The 25223-nt window shown below is 31.4% G+C and overlaps 1 long non-coding RNA gene across 1 annotated transcript; it reads left to right on the top strand.

Moving 5' to 3' along the window:
* Positions 1–10473: 10473 nt before the first annotated feature.
* LOC136274888 (uncharacterized) lies at positions 10474–12735 on the top strand. The gene is made up of 3 exons (XR_010713338.1): positions 10474–11309; positions 11702–11801; positions 12225–12735. It is a non-coding gene; the product is annotated as an uncharacterized lncRNA (long non-coding RNA).
* Positions 12736–25223: the final 12488 nt, after the last annotated feature.

Raw genomic sequence — 25223 nt, forward strand, 5'->3', positions numbered from 1 at the left:
TTTTGTGCAATGGTTAGAAGTACAATGTATACATATAATTGAACACAGGAGTTGCAGCAAATCTGATAAGTTAAGATATGCCTGTCCATATCGAGAAAATAAAAACACAAAACCCATATCAAAAAATTAGGAAGTGCTTTCATCGTCAACAAATCGATAATGGCTCAATAAAAGACTCACTGGTGTTTTTTTTTGGGTTTTGTTTTATAAGATTTAATTTATTTCCGAATTGTTAGGGAAAATTACAATTGAAAGTAAACGAATGTGCTATAATACTTGGTAGAGTAATAATTTATCCGTTATGCAATCTTTACAGTTACAGTCAAATTATTGCCGCATCCAACAGCAGCTCTGTTAATTCAACAAGAAACAGAATGAATCAAATTTCAATCTTTCAAACGAACTTTAATTTATAAAAAAAAATATATTCTTCCAAAAAAGTGTAAATCGGTTATAAATGGATTTGTCTGTGAGATAGGTAAAAACATAATGTCAGAGGAAAACATAGGTACAAACATAATGTCAGAGGAAAACACGAACATGTCCTTTCTTCAAAATACGAAAACTGCATTTCTGTGAATAGTACGATTTTCCTTCACATTCTTCATTTTGTCCACACATTCTTGCATCCAGGTGTTCCAGGAATCTTGAGTCATTTCAAGCTTTGAGACCCGCTGGTTACATTTAATGGTTGTTTCTCAAGAAGACCTTCATATGTTTGTTATCCAGTCAGATAAAAGTGTGCAATGGTGGCCATCATGGTAATTTAGCCTTTCCCCAAACGTTACATCCCGTGTGGGTATGTTTCGAGAAACAAACTTCTGGATTATACGGATAACTGCCTTTGTAATGTATTATACGTCGCCCTTTGTCGTTTCCTGTAAGCAATCAAAAAATGAACGTTAGAGTTCAAATCGGTTTTTTGATCACGTTTTTGTAGTTCTCGTCGTATTTGGGATGGATCGTCGGTAGGCAAGGATCTCTGTGTCAAACGTTTTTGAAGAGAAATTCCAGATATTTCGGGAGACGAAGATTTCATACCAGTTTTGAATGACATGTTCTTTGTTCTTGTTTCCGCCTTGTCATTGGAATTATAGACAAAACTGTCTTCGACGGTACCAATATGCCTGACCGATTTACACATTTCATGTTTCATGGTTTTTCTTTTTTCTTAACAAGTATGAGTCTCCTGTTTCAAAAATAGTTCACATCAGTATTTTAACTGAACCACAAGAAATCAAACAGAAATAGTTCTCCTTACTTATTGTTCTGCAAATACATGTATTGAGACTTTGACAAGATGCTAGAGTATTTATATAGATAAGAAATGGGGTTCCAAATTAAGGTTTATAGGTTAAATTTGTTAACATCGATAAAAAAATATATATATATAGGTCTTTGTTCCGAAAATTATCTTGCTTATTATCCTGATTTTTGGCGACGTCGAAGACTTAATGGGGGCCTAATGGTTGCGATTACCACCTTCAGAACAGGCTAAAAATAACATTGTGATCTTGTTAGCTGCAGATTTAAACTCAAGGAGGTGAGCAGGCCACTGAAACATTTTATGATGTTACGGTGAGGAAAAAGGAAACAAACACGTTTCTTAATTTGATTAAGTAATATAATGTGTGTGTGTGATTGAGAGAGAGAGAGAGAGAGAGAGAGAGAGAGAGAGAGCTTATTTAAATATAGCTAATACAGGTAGGTACACTGTAATAAAATATTGTTTTTACTTTGACCTAGATGATAACCCGCGGGAATTAACACTTTACACATTATTATGATATAATGCTTGATATGTTGAACCATAGTTTTTGTTCATTTTTGTACATACTTTGTCCGATTTTTTCTTTATATTATTTTTTAAATTGGAATAATTAGCAAACTGCTTTTTATTGTATTTATTTCAAATCAGTGAATGTGTATTTAGTGTTTCTCTAAATTTGGTTCTTAAGGTCAATTTTCAATATAATTTTCATAACTCTTCCAAATAAAAATTTAAGATAAACAATCTAAGGGGGGGGGGGGGGGTTACCAATTAAACTTCCCCGTTTTATTCATACATCATTATCCATATAGATGTAGAATACAAAAGGCTGTTCATTAATGTTTACAAATTAATGTCTAAGGTTTACAAACATTCTGCCGTTGTATGAAAATGTAGGAAATTAAAACACGCTAGTTGTGCATTATTATCCATTTGTATGCATATTTTAAAACAAAGTTGTCAAATTCAAAGTATCTGCCCGATGGTTAACTCGCCCAACACTTTCCGCCATGATGTCAATTAGTCAACCCATTTCTGGAAACCCCGCTCTAGAAAGTTCCTTACATTAATACTAAAGTCGCAATATTTGTACACGTACACATTTGTCCGATCCAAGGTATCTGCCCATGGTGCATGGTGAACTCGTCCTATACTTTTTGTTATTTCTTGGTTACCCCGTTCTGGAAAGTTCTATCCCATTCTCTCACCAGAGGTCGTGCTTCGCAAGCGCATGAGTATCAAAACTATAATCGCCCACTAAAGAAACGAATTGACTCATTTTATTTATTCAATATTTGTCAAATCTTAACTTCTATGTATTCTCTAAATAGGCTCACAAGAAATATAGTCTCATTTAACGTAATCATTAAATATTTTTTCATTGCAAGTATATAATTTGTTCGAGACTATCCCTGACTTGAATCCGTCAAAGCGTGTCCACCACCTAAAACTCATTTGTGCTAATTCGGGCTTGTTTATCGAAAATGAAAGTAGTTTTTTAAATTAATTTCACATCAATAATTTATCAGGTTATATTCAGTTAAACCTTATGGACATCATCACACATGTGTTGAAATACCAAAGGTGTAAGCTAGTATTCTGGTGCAGGCATTTTGTAGTTTATTTGTAAAATGTCTTAATTTATAAGTAGAGAGAGAGAGAGAGAGAGAGAGAGAGAGAGAGAGAGAGAGAGAGAGAGAGAGAGAGAGAGAGAGAGAGAGAGAGAGGTTTACATATTTACCTTTAATCAATACTTTTTCTTTAGGTCGTAAGAAAAATGGATCGGATGTACTTCATACATAAACTAACATGTCAGTCTTTGTGACCCAGTATGAATGACCAGCCTCCGTATAACTACTATATAGTACATAGGAACGAATTCCTTTAACTTTTAAAAACTACTTAGAATACATTGTTTAAATAAAATTATAAACTTACATTAAAAAAAACATATCGTATTGAAATATTTCTTTATAACGTTTATTATTGTCTTTTAGTACATTTAGGGTTGACCGATCGTATCAAGCCACGATTCCGAGTCCGCATTAAACTCTCTAATATCCGGCCAGAGGCATGGACTATTTCTAGGTTGTTTGGAACTAAAGCTACATTGAAGGTGCGGACTTGCACGGACAACAAAGAGTCAATTGATACTAGTGCTCTTAATTGAAGTGATGTAGATTGTGTTTTCAAGAGAAAATGTATTGCTTCTTACTGAGAACAGTCTTTGAATGTTTCGATCATATCCGAACAGTCAACACTGTCAAAACTCATAGAAAGATGAAGATAATTATTTTTTTTTATCATATTGTGTACGAAAAAGTCGATGTAGCGTTAATAACAACGCTAATGCTATACATTTAAATAAAGTCGATGTTACTGAAGCTTTATCCGTACTACGGAAGGATATTAGTGCCACATATACACTTCACATTTTTTTATTTTCTACACTTTAAAGTGTAAATTTTACACTTTAATCTGTAAATTTCACTTTAATCTGTAAAATTCACACTTTAAAGTGTAAAATTTACACTTTAATCTGTAAATTTTACACTTTAATCTGTAATATTCACACTTTAATGTGTAAAATTCACACTTTAATCTGTAAAATTTATACTTTAATCTGTAAAATTCACACTTTCAAGTGTAAAATTCACACTTTAATCTGTAAATTTTACACTTTAATCTGTAAATTTTACACTTTTATCTGTAGAATTCACACTTTAATCTGTAAATTTTACACTTTAATCTGTAAATGTTACACTTTAATCAATAAATTTCATACTTAAAAGAGTAAAATTCACACTTAAATCTGTAAAATTCACACTTTAATCTGTAAATTTTACACTTTAATCTATAAATTCCACACTTTAAAGTGTAAAATTTACACTTTAAAGTGTTAAATTCACACTTTAAAGTGTAAAATTCACACTTTAATCTGTACATTTTACACTTTAATCTGTAAATTTAACACTTTAAAATGTAACATTAACACTTTAATCTGTAAATTTTACATTTAATCTGTAAATTTTACACTTTAACCTGTAAATTTTACACTTTAATCTATAAATTTCACACTTTAAAATGTAAAATTCACACTTTAAAGTGTAAAATTCACACTTTAATCAGTAAATTTTACACTTTAATCTTTAAATTTCAAACTTTAAAGTATAAAATTCACACTTTGATCTGTAAAATTCACACTTTAAAGTGTAAAATTCACACTTTAATCTGTAAATGTTACACTTTAATCTGTAAATTTTACACTTTAAAGTGTAAAATTCACACTTTAATCTGTAAATTTTACACATTAATCTGTAAATTTTACACTTAAATCTGTAAAATTCTCATTTTAATATGTAAAATTTACCCTTTAAAGTGTAAAATTCACACTTAAATCTGTAAAATTTACACTTTAATTTGTAAATTTTACAATTAATCTGTCAAATTCACACTTTAATCTGTAAATTTTACACTTTTATCTGTAAAATTCACACTTTAAAGTGTAAAATTCACACTTTAATCTGTAAATTTCACACTTTAAGTATAAAATTCACACTTTAAAGTGTACAATTAACACTTAAATCTGTAAAATTCACACATTAACCTTTAAAATTTACACTTTAATCTGTAAAATTCACACTTTAATCTGTAAAATTCACACTTTAAAGTGTAAAATTCACACTTTAATCTGTAAATTTCACACTTTAAGTATAAAATTCACACTTTAAAGTGTAAAATTAACACTTAAATCTGTAAAATTCACACATTAACCTTTAAAATTTACACTTTAATCTGTAAAATTCACACTTTAATCTGTAAAATTCACACTTTAAAGTGTAAAATTCACACTTTAAAGTGTAAAATTCACACTTCAAAGTGTAAAATTCAGACTTTAATCTGTAAATTTTACACTTTAATCTTAAAATTTCACACTTTAATCTGTAAATTTCACACTTTAATCTGTAAATTTTACACATCTACCTGTAAAAATCACACATTAATCTGTAAAATACTTTGTCAACTGCACATGGCTGTTTTAATCAAATGTCCGACATTTCTTTGATCTTGCTTTAATAATAAACATTGCAATCGAGAAATGAGTTCTCATTAACAGTATTCAATTTTTCAAAAACTGAAACAGTTATAATTAGTTTCTCTTAGACAAAATGTATCAGTGTCACATGGCCAAAAAAATGTTCAACGCTAAGGGCTTTTTATAATGCAAGCTGTTTCCCTCGTCTCTTTCAACCAGATTAAAATTTTCACAAAAACTGAAAAAAGTCATAATTTAATGGACTAAAAACTAGTGATCACCTCTAATTTATCTGACAGCCAGCCGGCCACCACATAATTATATGGTGGCCGCAACATAAAATGTAGAATTATCTGTAACAATGTTTTGGGGTTTTGACTTTTTGTTCACTTTTTATATGCAAATACACAGTCTTCAAGCCTGCTAAATGTAAACAAGACTTTTACTAGTTTAAAGCATCAATTTTATTCATTTAATTTGTATACAGTACAATTTCATTTAATCAAGTTTCTGAAGTACGTACACAACTCAAAGTACTGAACGTACTCATGCTAAATCGAGATTTAGACAGAATGATACATACTGTATATTCTTTGAGTGATCAGTAATTCAACACTATTTGTTATTTTTAGTGTAAAATCATCATTAAAATGTGTGGAAAAAAGCCGAGGCATAAAACCACTTATATCTATTTGAAAAATCCACAGGGTTTTTTTTAAATATCATTGTGTAATGATGTCACTGTATTTAAGACAAAGTTTGAAATATTTACTAATTAAAATATTTCAGTCCATAATGCTTCGATCAAACCATCGGAAATGATAAATACTCTCCAATGTATGTGTATATATGAGCCAATTTTACAGGATAGTGTGTATATTTTACACTTTAAAGTGTAAATTTTACAGATTAAAGTGTGAATTTTAAGGATTTAAGTGTAAAAGTTACAGATTGAAGTGTAAAAGTTACAGATTGAAGTGTAAATTTTACACTTTAAAGTGTGAATTTACAGATTAAAGTGTGGATTTTACATATTAAAGTGTGAATTTTACAGATTAAAGTGTGAATTTTACTGATTAAAGTGTGAATTTTACACTTTAAAGTGTAAAATTTACAGTTTAAAGTGTAAAGTTTACAGATTTAAGTGTGAATTTTAAAGATAAAAGTGTGAATTTTACACTTTTAAGTGTAAATTATTTTGCAGATTAAAGTGTGAAATTTACACTTTTAAGTGTAAAATTTACAGATTAAAGTGTTAATCCTACAGTTTAAAGTGTGAATTTTACAGATTAAAGTGTAAATTTTACAGATAAAAGTGGGAATGTTACATTTTAATGTTAAATTTACAGATTAAAGTGTGAAAAAATATGCCTTGATGTAAAGAAAAATTTTGTGTACTGTCATGAGAAGACAAGGATTTAGTACATTTTCACAAATGAACCTCAGATAACTATATATGATTTGTGCAAAAAATAAATAGATAAATTAATTTGTGAAATATGAGACCATCGCATTCCAGATGTTTGTACGGAGATGTGGCAGTCAGTGTTTACATAAATAAAATGCTGTTTGTAGATTTCAATTTAAATTAATATAAAAATGTAATTTCATTTTCTTTGTGGGGTTTCTTACCGTTACTTTTTATTCCAATGCCCTGGAAATTTTTCTGATTTGTTTTTATCTTTTTTGATAAATAAGATCTTGATGATATATGTACGCCGGTTCTGTTTATGCTATCAGAAGAATAACAGGACTAAGACACTTTTTAAAAGTCAGGATGCTGAGCAATGCACCTTGTGTGCTCATTTATGTAGCACACAATGTTCAAACTCATAAACAAGAAATTCCCGAGTGCAAGAAAAAATAGGTCATAATAACACTGATCCACGAACATTCCATTCAAGTTACATGTCACATTAACTGCTGGTGTGAATGCATTCTGAGATCCAAAATCTTCCTCCATAAACACTGTTTAAAAATGACAACTCTTACATCCATTGCAAGTTTCAACATTTTGATGATGGCATTTTATCTCTGTTACTAAACGTGTGTAAAAATGTAATGTGTCTCACTGACGTCAGCATCAGTGCTGCCCTCTCTTAGATGCTTAGAGATAACCCAGCAGGGAGGTAATGATTTTAATGGCAGCGCTCATGGATTACAAGAATTTGTTATTCTAAGTGTTTATCTTCTTACTGAGGAAAGCTCTGTCTAAACGGTATTCAGATATCATTATACACATCAAACAGACAAATTTGAGCCCTTGATAATTTTTTCATGTTCACTTCCTTTAAGAACGTTTTCAAACAACTTGCTTTAAACAGTATGGGTTTTTATGAATGGAATCTGACATGCAGGAAACTTACGAAATCCCAGTGAAAGAATTTGACTCATCACGAAGTTGCGTAGAATGGAAGTTTCTCTCTCAAAAATTTTGAATTCTAGAAGATAGTGCTTCATCTCAGACGATAGACTCCCTTCTACTGTATTTCAAACGACGATGGTTTGTCAACAAAGTCCGACAACTCTTTCAGTTCTTAACACATATAAAAAGGAATAAAAACGAACGAGTTTTGTAAATCAGAACAAAAATCTTAAATAGCTTCTTCATGATAAATTATATTCCTTATAGGGAATTTGAATAATAGTCTTTTATTTTAGATATATGATAAAAACAACATCACACTGTTGTTTTGATCTCGTCCCTGGTATCAGCCCTCGGATGGTATCGGCCCGCGCCCTTCGGGCTTGGGCCGATACCAACCGCTCGGGCTGATACCAGGGCCGAGATCAAAACAATAGTGTGATGTTCTAAATGTCTTATTTATCAATTAACGATGAGAGTGTTTATGAATCAAGGGTCTGCATTTGTTATGTAAATATAACATTATACGATTGAGAGAGAGAGAGAGAGAGAGAGAGAGAGAGAGAGAGAGAGTGTGTGTGTGTGTGTGTGTAATTGCAGTGTACATGTAATTGTTATTGATTGCCTTGCTTCCATGAACCATATATTTATTTCAATAATGCCACTTTGCACTAGAAATATTGCTGACAAAGATGTTAAAGAGAGATCATGGAGAGAGAGAGTATGAAAAGCCATAACAAATTTTATAGTTATAAGTCATTTCTGTTATAGCTGTTATCATGGTAATGTTTTGACTATGTCTCAGATACTGCATGTGCCCATAAAAAAGTGTAATTTAGGACACACCCTTTTGTTTTGATAAAGACAGCATTTAGCTTTGTAATGATAGCTAGTGTATCTTTTTTTCTAATCTACAGGTTTACCTGCGGCCTCCAGATGATCTGAAGATCAGGAATATAGAAAATATTGTCAATTTGATATTGCTAATGACCCAGTCAAGTCTGCTGAAGCCCAGAAGGTACTTCTTTGTCATGTAATAAACTTACAACTTGTCCTCAATATTCATACATATTTGGTTTAAGCTGATTGAAAGCCAAGCAAGGTCATCTAAATAGCTACAATGTTTTGTGTAAAAGGGAAAGGTTTGTATGGCATCTCGTTGCAAATCTGCATGATTATCTGTATTTTAAGGGGTGGGAACCTCTGAAAGGAATACCAGGAGTTTGAAAATATTATAAACCTAATGAGATGTGTTTTACTCTCTCAGAGAAGATCGGATTTGCAGAAATCCCATGAATTTCTTGTGCTGGAAATTTGTTTTTCAGATTAGTTTTTGTTATTGACACAATCACTGGATGAAAAATCAAGTTTCAGCAAAACTGAAACTATATGGAAACCTTGCTGAAACTTGAAGTTGAAGTTTCATGTATAGTTTCCGCAATGCGGAAACCATTATATCGATTCAGCAAGTATCCGTTAGGTTTCAGTCAGCAGAAACTTTAGTCTAAGATTCCTGATGGTTTCCGCAATGCGGAAACTAAATTTGAATCGTGTGAATAGTTGTGTAAATTATTATGGAAATATCAATCAGTTTCAGAACATTTCCGCTAGGTTTCAGTATGCTGAAACTTTAAGTTAAGATTCCTGATGGTTTCCGCAATGCGGAAACTAAATTTGAATAATGTGAAAAGTTGTGTAAATTATTATGGAAATATCAATCAGTTTCAGAACATTTCCGCTAGGTTTCAGTATGCTGAAACTTTAAGTTAAGATTCCAAATGGTTTACGCATTGCTGAAACTATTACTAAAATTGATTTGAGTTTAATAGTGATATCATTTATTTTCAACAGGTTTAAGTTTAATTCTAGCCTAATGATAATGAATCCGAATATACTAAAATGTATAGTAAGGTTTCAGCGTGACTGAAACTATATGTATACATGTAACTATCTTCAAATGTGGCAAATATGGCGATTAAGAACATTTATACTAAGTAATTAATTGAATTTGAAAAGAAAAACTGATGTCTGATCTTGTTTAATGCATATGATGAAATCATTAATCTTAGGTACTCGGGCACGTGTATACATGTGTTTACATTCTTTGTCCAGGTGACCTTCTCTGTGATTTTCCTGTATATTCTGTGTGGATTGCAGGGTTTTTTCTGTCAGGAGTGAACAAAAGACTGTTACATAACATATACACAGTACGAAGCGTGAGTTTATAACTGGAGCCCGGCGGGAATTTATTTTCAATTTGTGTGTACCTGAGTTAGTAAAACTGATAAGTAAATTATAATTATTTAGTAAAATAAATTAATATACCTATTTTGTAAGACTCCTTCTTAAATCATTTAGTTATCATTTGAATGAACCTTGAGGTACAGTAACTAATTAAGCAAACAAATTAAGGTAAAGTCGTTGTAAATTTTTACAAATCGTACCAAATATTCGTATAACCTGAAGTTTAGAGCTATTTCATTTCTTTTTTAATACCACGCCAACACATGTACACAGGAATTTTTTTTTAAAAATTCTACAGTTGATAATAACAAGTAAAACCCACTTGGAGTTTGAGTCTAATATAATAATTGTTTAATTATTTACATGCATTTCAGACTTTACTACATGTATGACTGTATCATGATTCACTGGCGTCGGAAGCAAATTGAAAGTGGGGGGGGGGGGGGGGCTAGACTTATCCTCAGAAATATTGAGGAAAAACCCTAATTCCCAAAATCATGAAAATCCTAATCCGTGGGGGGGGGGGGGGGGGGGGGGCTAGTGTACAGTCCGACGTGTACATCTTACTTCCCGGCTTGTTTAACGCGTTTGTATTTTAATTTCATAAGTATTCTTAACGTACTGTTCATCGCATGACCAATCAGTGCACATGTGTTACTGTAAAATAATTGCCATCAATTCATCGTAGTTGTAAATTCACCGTACGGGTGAACGCTGTTAACCGGACCCCGTTAATTGATCGGCATCTAATTATATTTGTGATTTCTGTGTGTTCATGCAGAACCTGCTCTGGGATGAACATAATATTTTCACACCTCTATATTTTGAATAAGAATATGACCGTGCTTAGAATCGCGGTGAAAATTGGACAAGTCAAGACTAACTTGTCAGTAAACTATATATGGCTCTATAATATTTAGTTTGGCAAAATCATCAGTACATGTAAATAAAATATAGTTAAAGACAAAATCTGATACGTATGTCTCATTAAAACTTGTTTAATTTCATTAGACATTTGTAAACAAACGGTCGGCCATTTTCTTTGGTTAATCACGTGTTACAAACACAATTGTAACAAACACACGCCAATACTTTGTCGTATTTAACCAGGAAATACTGACTCCGACAGTTCTTATTTAAAATAAATATACATGTAAAAAGTATACTATTCGGTAAAAAATGATAATTTTGATTAAACATTATTCATTTTAAACTATCCCAAGATGCACTTTTCCAAGATTTAGCGGGTTCTGATTGGTCAGTATTGGCGCACTTTATGGTTCCGAGCGAAGGTTAAAATGGACAAGAAGGTGCTGTTGTAAAATGGAGAATTGAGAAGCATTAATAGCCTCTACAACAAGGAGATAATGCAGGAACGAAGAACTCATGTCAAGGTAACTTAATTCACAATATAGATACCCCCAATAACATTTTCAAGGCTCTAATTTATCTCTAATTTGTAAACGAGATCTCGCGCCATCAAATCAAGATGGCGTCATTTTTTCAAACTTGGTTCGGCGTTTTAATTTTTATTACCGTATCTCTTTTAGATATACGTTTTGACCAAGTTAACCATTAACCAACTTTATATGCATGATAATCAAGATTATCCAGGGTATACACATATATGATTATATAAACGTCCCTAATATATGAATGCTTGGTCGGTAAACAAGACGAACAATGAATCTTTCGCACATTATACAATTTACAAACTCTAAATGTAACGAACAATTTTTATTAATTAAATCCGGAAAATGAAATCTTTCACGTTTTTCTTTTTCAGCATTGACAGCATACAAAGTCAATGTTTCCGGTGATAAGTTGCATCCTCTGTTCGGTGATTCGGGTGAATGTTTTGACCAGCTGGACGATGTGAACGCAAGGTATTGCTTTGAAATTGATTATTTTCACCATTAACTTATAGGCCTACATGTGTTGGATGTTTATAATTTACTGTAGTAATTTTTGGGAAATCCCGGTCTAAGTTCTTGAAAAGGAGGTCGATGGTGGATGGTGGGGGGGGGGGGGGTGGGGTGAAACACACTTATTGTTGATAAGTTTTTCCATTTTTCAACAAACAATAATAGAATCAAAATGGAAATAACATAGCTTCAAACATAAAATGAAACATTTTAGACCAGATACTACTGTAGTCATTATATGACATAGTTTAAACAGCAACTGGCAACTGCATAGTAGCTTCTGTATTCAGAATTTTATTCAGAATGCTTTTATTACATGTTAGGCTGAATGACTTATGTTTATTGTTTAAAAATCTAAATGAAACTTTATTATTCATGTTTAAGATAAATAGAACAGACATAAAGTACAGCCCAGTGAAAGGAACAAGTTCATCGCAAGAAGAAGAATGTTAATGCTACCACTGTCCAGAACTACTAAGTCTGCTGTAGCCATGATGTGATCATATGAGTGCTTCACCGGTCTGGACAATGCTCGAAAGTCCCCCAAAAAGGCCTATTTCCATAAACTACGACTCGGGTTACATCAACAACAGCCAAGGACACTCCTTATTGATTCGAATGGACACATCTCTACGACCCGACTAATCCTCTGCAGAACAAGACTTTTTAACTGTAAAGTATTCTCATTTCAAAAAACCTATAAACTATAAAAGTACTTTTTTATATGATCAAATACCAGTATATTACAATGTCTGTCTGTAAGCTAGATTCTTAGAAAATCACATGGTTTTGAGTGGTATTTCCCGGCCAACCCTGGTTTTGACTTATTAAAGGATTGATTAGACCTTGCAGATATTAACTTTCATTTTCTTAAATAATTTGTTATATTTGCAAATATTGCATAAAATATTTTAGACTCCATGTAACATATATCCTCACACCTCCAAGTTGATAAGTGTTAACTACTTTTTTTTCCATTTTCTTTGTTTAAACATTTATTGATAACTTTGCAGCAATATATGAAAAATTAAGAAACCACATTAAATGTAAAAACACTGCATTAGGAGATGAATGCATGGGTCATAGAAATGATAAAATACACCAAACAATATTCAATTATGTCGTATATGAAAATATATAAAGACAACATATACCCCATGTATTACAATTTTTATATAACAAAATTACTTGAATGGAAAGTTGTTTCCATGTGGGTTTTATTTTAATCTGTGTTATGTAACTAATATATAATTGGAATTAGCTTTTATATCATAAGTAAAATGCTGGTATTGATGAGAATTGTAAGGTGAATGATCTGTGTGATACTTTTTATTTTATACATTCATGCTACAAAAAGCAAGTACATGTTCATGTAGTAATACTTGTCATATATAAACAATGTATATTTTACTTCATGTCTTGGATTTAAAAATATTAATGTAGGTAAAGTAGTGAAATGTAGGAAGGTAAACCGTGTGTAAAGAAGAATATTCATCAGGAATGAAGTGTGTTGCAATCAGCATAATTAATTAAATGTGTACATCATATTTTTGCACATGATTTGACAGACTGCTCCATTTTTACCTTTGTATTGGCCAACAAGCTTTTCATATCTCCCTCTGGGTCATCTATTAAATACTGACAGGCTTATGATATTAAAATCTGATCAGTTGGTACATCATGGGTGAAAATTAAAAGTTCACTTTGGACTTAATGGATTATCAAAAAAATGATATCAAATCCTGTTCTATTGTAAAACATTAGATTATATTACTAACAAAGAAAAGGTTTATCCCAACTTGTAAGTGGGTCACTTTGACCTCATTTTGGAATTTATTGACATATTCAAATCAAATCTGGGTCATACCTCTATAGTCAACTACTATCTTGTAGTGTATTTTTTTTTTTAAAGATGGATACTTTAGACTTTTAAAAAATATTTTATGGTGTACATTTTCATTGTAGTTCAAAACAAATTGAGACAAGTGTATCATGTTCATGTAACAGTGAAGTTTTCTTTGTTTATTCATGTACGTGCAGTTATTTTGTAAATTGCATTCATATTTTTAAAAAAGTAAGATCTTTGTTGCATTTTTAAAGGGAGATTTGATAGGCATTTAATCGAGATGAAAAAAAAAGAACAAATGTAAAGATTTCTATGGGAGTTTTTTTTCTTGTGCAATTTTATCATTTTTTAAATAAAAGTCCCTAATAAGGGAATTGCCATATGGATGTTTCTCCATTATTGTATCTTGGCTGTATTTTATTTATTATTGGAAACAATTTCAGATTTTTGAACAAAATAAATTTGGAACTGTTTGAAATTGTCTTGTTTTTACATAAAGTAGAAACCTTGCTCAGCTTTTGTGAAAGCAAAAATATAAAAAGTTTCAGTAAGTTTCAGTTGCGGAAACCCTTTGTAAACAATATGTTTCCCAATTGTATATGGAGGTTGAAACTATGCAGAAACTTCAAGTTTCAGTAAGTTTCCATCGCGGAAACCATTTGTAAACAATATGTATCCCAAACGTATATGGAGATTGAAACCATGCAGAAACTTCAAGTTTCAGCAAGTTTCCGTTGCGGAAACCATTTGGATTCATGGACAGCCTAAGTTTCAGCACTGCGGAAACTTAATGAAACTTGAAGTTTCCGTGCTGAAACCTGTCGGAAACTTAAAGTAACCTTAAGTTTCCGCAGAGTTTCCAAAGGGTTTCCGCAGCGCTGAAACCAGATATTTCATCCAGTGAATCTTATTTTGGTGTACATAGAATGTTGATAGTTGAAACTCATCCAAAAATTCATATGTTACATAAGTGTTTATGACTTTGATCTTTGTTCAATATATTTAATATCTTTCTGTCCTCTGGAAATCTAAATATCTTTCAAGTTACACCATTGAAGTTACACATTCATTACATTTATCATGTGTGTGCAGAATTGATTGAGCCAGGTTTCCTGATTTTGTCATATAAGTGATACATTGTACTGCTTTAAAAAGTATATATCGATCACTTGTGACTTACTGGTATATAAGTACATATTTCATTTGTAAAATCATTTGACAAACTTAGAGTGTTTTGTAGGACTGAAATGTTTTTATGGCTTTTAAAATTACTGAAAGTACATGCACATGATGCAACTATCTTTTGACGCTGTATATATAACAAAACGAAAATGTCAGCTGGGTTTAAAATTAGTGGCAAAATGATGAAATACATGTATGTACAATATAAGAAAAGATTACATTGTTAGTAATAGCACATTCTTGAAATAACTGCATTGAATATATACATGTAAGTATTTGATGAGTGCACAATGTTTGCAAAAATTACATGTAATTCTCTTAACACTTTGTTTATTCCATTTTTTAGTTTCCAGACCATGACATTAATGAATATTTCTTGAATGGAATGCATGAGGAGTAGGATGGAACCTTATTCTGCCTTTTTACCAACTCACACATTCTTTTCAAGATTTATGGAGCCAACCACAGAAGAATTTGTTCTATACACATCATTCATAACATTCTTATTAATGTTACATAACTTTAGATGTTACTGGATGAAATGTTTCAACAATAAATGTTCACATAATGAATACCAGCAACCTTTTTATCGAGTGCACTTATTTTGTATTTTTTCTACCCATCCATCTAACATATGTTTTTATATAACATATTCATATACATGTAACATTTTTGGAAACAGCTATTTTTTTAATTGAAATTAAGCCTTACTATTTTATACAAGTTTTTTTTAATATAATCTTTTGTATACAAACAGAACAAAAATACTTTGTTACAATGGGAAATGGACATAATATATATAAAAGTGTCTGATAAATGTATAGGTCTTGTTCATGAACAGAAGAAATTGACAGAAAAATATTCAGTTTAAGCCATCAAATACAAATATTAATATTTTTTAGAATATCATTTAATCTAGATAAGATATAAAAGTTGTTTTCCCCTTTATTCCAATGTTTGGAAACAAATCCAATATATGATTGAAATTGCTGTACTGTATATCCTATTGATTCCTATTATATATCACTTTAGTTTCTTGAACAGCATGCTTATTACTTTTTTTTTCTTAAAATGATGTATATAGGGTCATTAATTTATTTTTATTATATTCAACTAGATACAAATAGGCCTTCTCCACCTTTTTATTGTTTAAATGGTATGGAGTTTTAATTACCTTTCATATGAAAAATGACATCTAAATCTTAAATTGCTGTACATTATATCATATCCATCTAATGTATCACTTTATTTATGTTGAACTTCGTGTCTATTAGTATTATGATTTTTTTAAGAATGATATATGCAATTTCATTAATTTGTTTTTCATTTTAAGAAAATTCATTTTAAAAAAAGATCTCTTACAACCTGTGTATTTTTTTTCAATTTACAAAATACAGTGTATTAATTGAATGTAGTTATGTAGATTAATATAACTACAAGCAATATACATTTAATATTCACCAGGTACATGTACCAGCCTACTATATTTGATAAATAAATGTACTTCTTTCATGCATTGTCATGCCTTTTACTCATTGATATATGTATTATTTATAATTAAAATATTTTGAAAACTTTTCTCAATTTATTTATTTTAATAAGATTAAGAAACGGACTATGGTCAATGCACGTTTTCAAGAGTTGTCTCTCTTGGGGACAATAATGAATGCTCCCCAGAGTTCATGACCCTGAATATTGAGTAGGCTGTGAGGTGTGAGTCTATCATATAGAATATTTGAATTTTTCGATTTACACAGCCTAGAAGGGTGCAGAAATGCCACCTTGGCACTAACATATTATTTCTCTCAAAGGAATTATTGTTTTCCTATGGGATATTATTTTTTAAAGGTAAATTTCCCCTCTAACAGTTGTGACAAAAATGGTTATATACTCGCTACCCAATGGACTATCATTTGGTATATATAGATTTTTACGAAACTGCATCTTAAGGAAGGAGTCTTTTCTGGTTTTCGACTTATCAAACGTAAATTTGATTAATTGTTCATTAAATCAAGATGAAAGGAAATTAAAATAGTATATTTTTCTTTCTTATTTACTCTCATACATCTTGGCATTGAAAAACTAATCAATGTTTATAATCCAACTATAGGACTATAATTTTGGCGTAATATTGCGTAAGAAAATATCACAGATTTCGCAATTCAGAATTGCTGCAGATTAATTGAGTCTGTTTTAGCATTTTAAAAACGATAACATTAATGTTGGATATTTTTTTTTATTAATGTGAACTAGTATTATGATTGTTGGGTATCAGAATATGTTTTTAAAATATGATTTGCCTATCAAATAACATTTTTATAAGCTTTTTAAAGCGCCCATTCTATACATTGATTTTTGTGAAAAAATCACTAAAATCAGTTTTTCTCTCTTATTAAATGGTCAATATATTAGCTTTTCTGTCAATTCATATCTTTAAATTAAGTCTTCATAACATAAAAATTCAGAAATATTTTATTATTGGAAGCATAAAAAATAATCAAAATTTAAGAAATTTAGAGGAAATGCGGGCTAGGCAATATGAATTTTAGTATAAATATTTATTCCAATTCAGTAGTATAAGCTGATAGACATTCTGATATTCTATCATTTCATTGATCATAGAATCTTCAAATCTTAAACCAATGTCTACAGAACTACAAAGAGCTAAACTTATTTTTATCATCCTTTACGTTGAGGAAAAAGGAAGTGACCTTGACCTGACCTTTATGCGAAAACAAAAATGTCAAATTTGATTAAACTGATAGAATCATTTGGTAACATGATCCGTTTGACTGTGTCAAAATTTCCTGAATTTCTTATTATAAGAAGTATGTTGATAACGAGAAGACTCCTTCCTTAAGCAGACGCAAACATTTGGCACAATATTCTTAGTCCTTAGATAACTTGGCATGGGGGCTTCTTTTTACAAAATACAATCATCAGTAAGAATCAATGAAACAAAACAATTCAGTTTTCATTTACATATTTTCACACAGTAGATTGAATATAGAAAATTACTATAAATAAAAAGGGCCATTGTATTTAATTTTAAAATGAATTATACAAAAGAATACACATCAGAATATTGAAAGGCAAACAATTATATTTGTAACTTTTTATTTTGCAGTGCGGAAAGAGAAGAAAATCTTGGAAAATTAGGAGGTGAAAAAATCAAAGAAGCAACCGTGACAGCATTGTTATCATTACGGTATAGGGATTTATCATACAATGAAAAGAAACACTTTTAACTTTGAGTGTCTATGGTTTTGTCAAAAAAATATAGCTGAAATCCATTCATTTTCTCATGCCAAAAAAATGATCAATTCTTATATTGTCATTATGAGTGAGAGCCAAATTTCATAGGCGGCCTTAAACAGTATGCACAAAAACTAAAATCAGGTTTTTACTTTACTGACTCTTTAATGTGGAATGATAAACTTTTGTTACAAGGGTGTGTTATTCATTATTATTGGTTAAGAGTACGTGCAAAAAACCCACGAATTAAGACTGTATTTCGTAATTTGTCTGGGTTTAGGAATTTAGTTTGAGGGCTACCCATAATACCAATGAAAATTTCTACAAATATAACCCATTCTACATTGTGTACTTATTTTCATCTTGAGTTATATTTTCCCTGCAATATAACCTCATTTTCGCTGTACAGAAAGCATCCACGAACATTTTTATTTTTAACATATTGAAATGACAATAATTATTAACTACAAGTATAATATAATAGTTCAGTCAACATAAACCATATTTTGTACATTTACAAATTTAATATTTAAAATTGACAATAAAAAATACCAATAAAATAGAACTTGTTACAACATATTTCAAAATTTACTGTAGACTCCTTATTTTATGCGAGTAATTAATTCCGCGATTCAATTGTTTTCCATCAAATCGCGAGTACATATATTCGCAAATGCGAAATTTTATCATGTAGTTTACATATGTTTGAAAAGTAAAAGACGGGCTTCTAGCGATTTTACGCGGATATCAATTCCTCGCGTTTAATTAGGAATTTACAGTATATTTTTTTTTGTTATCGTAATAAGAAAAGCACAGTTTCACCTTATAATAGACTAAACAATACATAAAAAAAATTGGTTGACAAATATAAACAGTAAAAAAACTGTCCATAGACACAAAAGGATGTTTGTTTTGACCCATTGCAAATACACGAACGAAAATGTTTGAACTATATTAGAATAAGTCATACAATGTTTCCTTTTAAATAAGACAATAACAGTTATTTTTATCTTTTATAAAACATACAAGCAAACATAGGTACGTAATATACATATATATATGGAATATACTCATACAGTTTCACCACATTACTATCAATAGTCTGACAAGCATGAATACATGTATCTAATCAACTGCTTCTAAGTTAAGGAGGATGGGTTGTCAATAAATCAACCGTTAGAGCTTCCATTTTTTTTTATATTTGATTTGATCAGCTATTGACTATCCTTTGGTTTAAAAAAAACAACTTTATACTTTAGCTTTGAATTTTGAAGAGTTTGCTATATCTTGATACAAAGCTCTTCTTAGGGAGATTGATAAAGTCTAAAAATTGCCAGAACAATCCAACCCTCTTAATCAGTCGTAAACCTTAGGTTTATTACATTTAACATGATTGTACAATGCATATTTACAACGAAATTTGCATAATAATTGCACGTAACTTGAAAGTAAGCACGTTCTCTTTGTTTGACTACAATTTATGAAAACTACATTGATGCGACAACAAACTACTGTATACAGGAAAATATTCGCCCCCGTTTTATTTTCGCCCTCTCGCTCTTGTTGTCCGTGGGCGAATTTAAGACTGGGCGAAATTCAAAGTCTGGTATGATTTCTCTTTAAACACAAATGCGTCTCGGCATATTCTAGACGGGACGACACTGTTTGAAAGTGTAGAAGGGCGAAAATTACACAGGCGAAAATAACCCTCTATACTGTTTACATACTGTGTCGTGCGTCACCCTTCAATTTTAGTTTCTGCGTAAGAGACTAAATAGGGCAGATCTACGTGCTATATATTTACTACATGTATGTAGTTACTATATACACTTCTCTGAGACTACTAGTCTACTTGTAAGTACATATTATGCATACTTTTTTGTTTTATAAATATACTGCACCGATCTGCAATTGACAATAAAGTTTGTTGATTTATTGTCTGAAAAAATATTATTACTTCTTCTACAAGATAGATGCAAGTTTCTGTATGTCGTTATATCATGCGTATGTTGTGTTACTAAATACTAAGATATTATGTAAAAATGTAATACTTCAGTGAACAATTCTCAACAACAACACATTTGTTATGTGACCAGAAAAAAAAATCTCTACTGCCATGTGCAAAGTTACTAAACTAATCTTACAAATCTCGGCTGAATTTTATTACGTTTGATTTCCTTTTTGGCCTCCATCGAATTCTGACGGGGTAAACCTAGCAAATAGTAGTATATCTAGATCAAAATAAAATAGAAACCCAAAAACCTGATCTCATATGATAAATGTTAGCAATGCGAACTCGGTGGTCTTGACTCAATCATAATTTGAAGTGCATCTAATTTGCATTTGCCTTCTAGGACATGTCCGTCCAAACCCTTCGTGTTTTAATAAATGTCCATTTAATGTTCTTCAAATTATTCACCTGTTTTTATGTATCAATCTCTTATCTTATATTCAAGTTCTTGATATGATAACGATAACAACGTCAAACGTGAAACAAACAAACCATATTTCTACAAGAATGTTGCCACAGCAATACATTGAGCTTTAATTATATATATGTCTCTGCTAACGAAAACCCGTCTTTCAGGTATTAAAAAAGATGTTCACAGTCATTTTTACCTTCCAAAAGTCATTGTCATTTTATTTCAAGAGAATTGTTTATGTTTTTTAGTTTTCTTGTTAATTACGTGTTTTAAAAACAAGACTATGCATTTTGGACACATACAATGCGCATGAATTTCCATGAACTACTTTGCTGTGCATTGAAGAGAAGGGGATTGGATTTATAACGCTTGTTGCAAAATTCAAGGCAGCAACTGTTGAATTTTTTTTCTGCTAGACAGACATATTTTTGTTTATAACCGCTTACAAATATTGGTCGCTCTCTGACGCTTTGCCGACATTGAAAGCACATGTGAGAGAGAGAGAGAGAGAGAGAGAGAGAGAGAGAGAGAGAGAGAGAGAGAGAGAGAGAGAGAGAGAGAGAGAGAGAGAGAGAGAGAGAGAGAGAGATTTTCAGTCTTTACTACACAATATGCATAAAGACACATCAAAAGAGTCCGGCTTTCAGTACTTTGATTATAAGCTATACATCCTTTAGACAAAGAGCTTTTTAAAAATATATACAAAAAGTTCAATTTTCAAAGCTTAAACATTTGTTTGGGTTTTTTTTAAGTTTATGACCCAAAATATCAAATTTAAAAGTTTAGGACAGATCTGATCAGTGATTCGCCGACCAGCCAGGCTCCTCAAAAGACATTTTTGCATGCATATGCACATTTTCTCCTTCTGTCATACTTTGACCTTTTAAATCTAGCTCGTCCGTCCCTAGAAAATACTGAAAATATTACTCTCTCTTATCTACATTTTGATTGATACTTTTCATTTAAAAGAGTCTTTAAATTTTGAAATTGAGCTAATATGCTAGTCCAGATATGTTAGTTTTCTTAAAATGTATTTAAAAGGCAGCTCTTGATGGGTTAGATCAGTTTTTAAAAAAAAACCTACTTGGTTCCCCTTGCCATTTGTTTAACAAAGCATGCTTTAAGGTAGGAAAAATTTATAAAGTAAATATACGGATTTATTGAATGGATTAAAATATCCGATATGAATATTAACCCTATAACATGATTATTAAACCAGCTGTCGTGATTAATGCCACTGAATGAAGTGTACTGTAAGTTTTCGATGGCTGACACTACCAGAGTTAACAAGTTTAGGAATAAGATAATCAAGGTGACGATTGACATTTTTAGTTTCGTATTCTGTGCCGAAGTTGATCTTCTTGCCGTCATTAATCTCTTGTAAAAGAAAATAATTAAAATAGCCGCGATCGTAATAAAGAAACAGGCTTCAGGGAGGACGCTAGCGACATAGAACATTGTTCCTGTTGTGTTAATAGCTAGGTAATTGACGAGGTATCCGTAGCCAGCACTTAGAGGGACACTTACTCCACAGAGGATCAAAATCTTCTTTCTTGTTAAATAAGCCCGGCTTTTTAAAGGATAGACAAATAGAAGAAATCGGACAATACCCATATTGAGAACTGCTAAAAGTGCTAAGCATTTTGCTGATTTTCGTAATATGGCCATGATTTTCTCAACCCAATAATATGAGCATGGGTCAGTGAGAAAAGTCGAATCAGGTTTGACTAGTTTTAAATATGTTAACAGGCATATCAAGTCTGCAAAAGCAAGGTTAACAATGCAAACAAAAAATGGTTTTCGTATTTTTTTCTTTACAACAATAAATACGATTGTAGCAATGTTACCAACTATTCCAGCCGTTGAAACCCGAAAAAAATCTAAAAGTTTATTAATGAATTCTTCAGGCAAGGCAGTTCCAGAGCTTGTTTGATTTTCTGAATGTACCTCTATAACAAGTTCGGCGTTTTGGGGAATACCCAGGTAAATATCAGTAGCATTTGAACCCATTTCTGGACCAAACACACCAAAACTATTACCAATACTATTTTCAGAGCACAAGAAAGATCGAAATTCGTCCCAGGGCATATCAACTCCAGGTATCATACTGTTGTCTGTAAATGTTGTAATGTTTACCCCACTTAATCCAAAGTCCCCTGGAATTTGTAAGTTAACTTCGTCCAGGAGGATCATTTCTGGAAAACCCGCCAACATGATTAATAGTATTTCCATCAACATATCCGCCATATCTAAATAGAAAATGTATAAAATAAAGTCACAAACCATTAACTCTATGAACCTGCAGAACATTTGATTTTTCTCTTTGTTACAGATTTTGTGATAACTACCAGACGAAGCACTTAGTAGCTTCGTGTCAGCCGTTTTCTGTTCATTCAGCTACACTGCTGATCATATTCAAAACACGAGAGAGAGAGAGAGAGAGAGAGAGAGAGAGAGAGAGAGAGAGAGAGAGAGAGAGAGAGAGAGAGAAGCCGCGCCTATGGTTGCTATATCTTTTAGAAAATAAAGCATTTGAATTATTTTATGACCTTTACAGACTAAAGATTATATCAAAAACTAAATAAATCAATTTTATCTCACTTAAAAGTTTGTTTTATTCCAGTGATGTAAAGAGAGTGGCTTAATACAGGTATGGTAAATTATATAAATAACGATCATGTACGTGTTTGTGTATTTATACGCTATCAATTAATGAAACATGAAATCATATCATTCCTTAACAACAGATAGTTATTGTCCATAATACTTATGTTGATCACAGGAATATCTATATTTTCAGTTAGTAATTTAAAAAAACCCAGAAAGATAATTATGGCATAAAACGTTATCTTTTCTATGATATCTTATATATATATATTTTTGCAGTGGTACTGAAAATGAATCCGGCCAGTTTTTATGGACTTTATATTTCTTAATCAATGTAAATATCCGAGACAGAAGAGATTTATGCAATTTAAAGTATACTATAAACAAAATAATGCTGCATGTAGTTTCCTATAGATATTTACATCTCTACTACTTATTCTCTTTATTGCAAGTGAAAAGGCAATTAAAAGTCTGTAAATTGTAACTGAGCCTTATCCGCGCGAGTTCCATTAAGAGGGCTTGCTGGTCATGGGCATTTGTAGAAGAAGAGCTCTGCACAAAGATATAGGAAACTATTTGGATTTTTTTTCTATAGGTAACTCTTAGTTAATGGCAAAATATTAATGGGCACAATCATTTAATGTCAAAGTTTTAAACAGATCTTATGGTTAATTTGTTGACCCACAACCTCCTTGTTTTGTTGCAATTTCCCGGTGTATTTAAAACAGACTGGATAGCCAATAAGCAAATTTAACACTAAAAATAAAAGAATATATACAAACAAGTTTTAAGAAGCCACGATGGTATTGGCCATTTTAAGACTGCATTGATCTCCTTTAACGGGAGAGTTCGATATATGAACGTAGGAAAATGCTCAATTTGAAAAAATATGAAACATATGGATTTTTTCCTTTACTAAATAATCTATGTATCTATATTTGTCTTTTCTAAATGCGTTATCAGTGAAATGTAAGTGGAGAAATCCTAATTTTCAACTCTTTTATTAAGTCTTATAAAATTGTTTATAACCATTTATATTTCGTCATTTGTAAGATTTTTCGGGTCTCGGTAAATTGTTGATTCATAATTCGTTCGATGCAAGTGCGACATTTGTACTTGCGTCATTCGTGATTTGTATTCCTAGATTGATGCCCACAGGGGGCGCGCGCTACATGTACGTCAAATCTGCAAATAAACGGACTATAGAACCATGCAAGGTATATAATCATCATGTACCTACGATAATTCTTTCCTGATATATTTAATACCGGATGCGACCCCATGCTTTTAATGATAAAAACTCTTAAAACTGTGCTAATACCCAAGCACATACATTTTTATGTCATTATTATTAATTGAAATATCATTGTAGTACGCGGTGAAGGGGTAAAGGGGTTCTTGAACAAAGAAAAATTAATATTTGAAATCTTTAAGTTATAACTAAACTAAAATGAGTATTGGACTCCGACCCACCCCCTGGAAGATTATTAGTCCCCTACCGGTGAAACCGGTAGGGGACTATAGCTTTCCTCTGCGTCCGTCAGTCCGTCCGTCCGTCCGTCTGTATGTCCGTCCGTCCGTCTGTCTGTCTGTCCCACTTCAGTTTTCCACACTTTTTTTCTTTATGCATTTGAGGAATAATATGAAACTTGCTGAACAGCTTCAGAATGTCAAACTACAGATCAAGTTTACACTTCTGTAGCGTCTGATTGACATTTTTTCGAGAAAATTAATTTTTTATATTCCAATTTTCTAATGTTCGGGTTCGTTATCGGGTTCGGTGTGTACTGAATAAACGAGGCCAGTATGTAGTCAGTAATAATATCGTGCGTTACTTGTACCATTCCTTTTATCATTTCTAACAAACAAATAAATTCTGTAAAATAGTTTCAAACATTGTGTTGTAAATTTATTCGGCAGGGTTTTTTTTGTATTATTACAATCGGGTTCGTTGTCGGGTTGGGCTGTTTAACTGTTTGGTTTGATTCGGGGTACAGAAGACGGTAAGAAATGATATTGTGCATAACAGTGCATTGTTTTTACCAGCAAATACAGAATAGTCTTGGCGAA

Source organism: Magallana gigas, chromosome 4, assembly GCF_963853765.1.
Source record: "Magallana gigas chromosome 4, xbMagGiga1.1, whole genome shotgun sequence".
NCBI lineage: Eukaryota > Metazoa > Mollusca > Bivalvia > Ostreida > Ostreidae > Magallana > Magallana gigas.